Source organism: Anabrus simplex, chromosome 1, assembly GCF_040414725.1.
Source record: "Anabrus simplex isolate iqAnaSimp1 chromosome 1, ASM4041472v1, whole genome shotgun sequence".
NCBI classification, from domain to species: Eukaryota; Metazoa; Arthropoda; class Insecta; order Orthoptera; family Tettigoniidae; genus Anabrus; species Anabrus simplex.
In genome coordinates this window covers 1,445,185,001-1,445,189,102 of record NC_090265.1, presented here as the reverse complement: position 1 = coordinate 1,445,189,102, position 4,102 = coordinate 1,445,185,001, and positions in this window count along the sequence as shown.

Below are 4,102 nucleotides of genomic sequence, written 5' to 3'. Positions count from 1 at the left end.
AGAATGGGTGCCATTATTTTTATAGCAAAGATAAAGTTACGTAGTGCACTGCAATTGGCTTGCTCTCTGATTGGTTATCAAACTACTCAGCTAATCAGTAACCCCTCTCCCTGTGGGTGGGGATGGTAGAATACACCTGCGGTATCCCCTGCCTGTTGTAAAAGCTTACTAAAAGGGGGACCAGGGGTTTTTGACTTGGGAGCGTGGGTTGGCGACAACAGTTCTCGCTAGCTGAGTCTGGCATTGTTTCTGCTTACTTGTGTCAGGCTTCTCACTTTCATCTTTCAATTCTGACCTATCTTTTATTCTCTTCCAGCTATGACTAATAGGTTTGCAAGGCTTAGGGAGTCTTCATTTTCACGCCCTTTGTGACACTTCCCTTTCTTTTGTCAAAACCTTATTTTTAGAGGGATTGTATCTCTTCCTTTTTCCCTCTGATTAATGTTAAGAAAAATTGGTTGCCCAGTTGTTCTTTCTCATACCGAGCTCGATAGCTGCAGTCGCTTAAGTGTGGCCAGTATCCAGTATTCGGGAGATAGTGGGTCAAATCCCACTGTCGGCAGCCCTGAAGATGGTTTTCTGTGGTTTTCCATTTCCACATCAGGCAAATGCTGGGGCTGTTCCTTAATTAAGGCCACGGTTGCCTCCTTCCCATTTCTAGCCCTTTCCTGCCCCATCATCGCCATAAGACCTACGTGTCTGTGCGACGTAAAGCAATGTAAAAGAAGAAAAACTTTTTTCTCATGAAACGGTAATCACCACACCTCTCCCTTTTCCTTCTTTTTCTACGTCAGTTCTTATGTCTCTTTGTAGTGTTTGTCTTCCTTAGATTATAGTACAAAGTAAGTAATGTGTGCTGACACTGTTGCAGGATGTCTACACTAGTGTTCAGAAGTTAGGCACAAGTTACGAGTAAGCAGGGCAACAAGAAATAGACCGCAAATTGCACGACATATACACCTACCAACCTTACGTGTTCGCTCTGTATAGGAAAGGAGTGTTCCCTGCTTTAGCTAGTGGCGTAACTGCAAGGTAAACACAGCCAGTACCTGCGCCCCATATTCCCTCAGTCGTTTTTGCCTTGTTATAGTGTGTGGAGTGTAGCCTCGTGATGAACGTGACAACATAATGGCACGACGACGCCATTTGGACCCCATTTTGCAGGGTAGAATACTCGGCCACCTGGAAGCAGGCCAAACATAGACCGAAGTTGCCGTATCCATGAATGTGCCACAAAGTGTCATTTCCAGACTTTAGAGACAATTTCGAGACACTGGAGATGTTATTCGTAGACCAGTACCCGGTCGACCAAGGGTAACCACCCCACAGCAGGACCGATATCTGGCCTTAACTGCCCGACGAAATGAGAGTGTACCGACAAGACAATGGCCGGCGGAGTTTGTTGCCGTCTCGGGGGTTGTCGTTTCCCGGCAAACTGTGTACTGGAGCTCAGAACAGCAGGGCTGTTTGCCCAATGTCCAGCAGTGTGTGTCCTGCTCATTCCAGCACAAAGATGGGCCCGTTTACTGTGGATCCGTCAACATCGAAACTGGACCATGAATGAATGAATGAATGAATGAATCCCGCTTCAGTTTGCAGAACCATTCCCATCGCACATTAATCTGGAGAGAACCGGGTAGCTGATGCAACCACAGGAACATTGTGGAACGGGACCAGTATGGTGGTGGAGGCGTCATGGTGTGGGGAGGCATCATGTTGAATGGCCGTACGGACCTGCACATCTTCATGGGTGATCCAAGGAACACTATTAACACTCGGAGATACAGGAATGAAGTACTGAGACCACATGTTCGACTCTTCAGAGGTACAGTTGGTCCAGGCTTTCTCTTAATGGCTGATAATACCCGACCACGCCGTGCTGCTCTGGTGGATGAATTTCTGGCTGTGGAACACATTCATCACACGGACTGGCCAGCAAGATCTGTGGATCTGAATCCTATAGAACATGCATGGGATGCATTGGGGAGGTGAATTGCATCTCGTCAGCCTCCACCAAGGACCCTCCAAGACCTTCGTATTGCCCTTTCAGAGGAATGGGTTCGACTGCCACAAGAGCTCTTGGACCATCTGATAGAAAGCATGCTACGTCGCTGCGGGGCAAGGATATGAAAGGGTGATTGGTAAATGTGGAGAAGATATGGAAGCTAATAGGAATGGGAAGCGTTTACTGTACTAGTATGGGATTAGCACTGACAAATACATTCTTCAAGTGTAAGGCTATTCACTGCTACAAATAGGAGGGTAGGGCCACCAGATTCATAATAGACTACATCATAACCGACTTTGAATTCAGGAAATCTGTTAGGAATGTGCGGGTTTACTGGCAATTTTTCAATGATCTCTAGGCCTAGGATAGAGAAAATGAAATCTGTCTGCAGATGAATAATGGTAGGAAATCTCCAGAATGATGAAATTATACAGAAGTCATGGACGCCATATGACAGTTTGTAGAGGGGGGCCTAGACCTGGGGTTATGTAGTATTTTTTAATATTTTGGAAGATGAATGGCGACTCGTATTGCGCTGTAGAATAACACTCACGGTATCCCCTGCCTGTTGGTGGCGGGGGGGGGGGTACTACCACTTCTATGTAATACAGACTTTAAATCATTTTTCTTAAAAGAAAAACACCTGACTACATTAGATTTTTTCCTTTCCCTGAGAGCTAGAGGGGGGTCGCGGCCCTCCTTGCCCCCGGGCATGGGCGCCCTTGACACAAGTACATGAATACAATTAGTGAAAAGTTCCAAATAATGGACAGTAAGCATGTTCAGGATATAGAAAGAGAAGGGTGGCATACAGGGATGTTGTAGTAGAAACAGCAAGGGTATGCCTAGGAATAACTGTGGATGGAAAAAAGTGAACATCTTGGTAAAATGTTAAAGTGAGAGCAGCTTGTAAACATAAGAAGAAGGTGTATCAGAAATGGCTCCAAACAAGGACTAAATCAGACAGGGAATTTTATATGTAGATGAAAGAAACAGATCGAAACAAATAATTGTTGAATCCAAAAAGAAGTGGGTAGATTTTGGTAATAACCTGGAAAGGCTAGGTCAAGCTGCAGGGAAACCTTTCTAGACAGTAATAAAGAATCTTAGGAAGGGAGGGAAAAAGGAAATTACACTGGAACCGCAATATCTCGAATCACTTCGGGAGCTAAATTTTATTTCGAGTTATCGAAATTTTGAGATGTAGAGAATACTGTTTTTTAGCATGTGTAGGCACCGTACAGGTAAATCAAAATGCTTCTACTAGCGCTACATAGTGCCCGTTCTGAAACAAGAGGTGAGGCATAGTGCGAGAGTCTCAGTACAACATGTGTGATATTCGAACAAGTTGCGGATTTAAAGCGATTCAGTTCGGGGATCTAAGTGAATCATCATGCAATAAAGGAAGAAACCTTGTTGTCAGTGGCCACGTGAACGGCGTTGAAGAGTTAATTTCGAATGGTTTCGGATACATCACGGGAAAAGTCACCCGACAAACGTCTGTCACTTGAGGTAGGCAAGGTGTAGTTAGGTAACAATTTATAAAGTTTATTTAGTAAGGATTACTTAATGCATGTTTGCTAACTTGTACGCATTTTTATTTTGTGTTCAGGTTGACCAGAATCGTAATGTCTCTACCAGCGAATGTTCCTGTCCTGCCAGCGCCGGAGGAACTTGCAAACACGTAGCAGCGGTAGTGTATTATATAAATAATGAAAGTGTTGTCTCCAAATCAGACCATCCTCAACAATGGGCAAAACCGAATCCAAAAACAATGTCAACAGAAAAATATAGAAAATTCATACGCATAGAAGAACTGTTCGGTAAAAGGACTTTTGAGACATCTCCTCCCCCCTTTGAATTAACTGAGGATATTTTCACACACATCCCTTGCAGTCTTCGTACAATGCTTCGAGCAGAAGCAAGTACTGAAATTGAACAATCGTGCAGGGCCGTAATCACCTCATTGATAGACAGGGTGGTGAATGATGTGGAGAGAGAAGAATGTGAGGAAATTGTGACACAGCTATTACAAGTCTCCAGTGACGTGCGCTTGTCAGACAAATGCACCTTTTGCACTGTGAGTGACAAAAT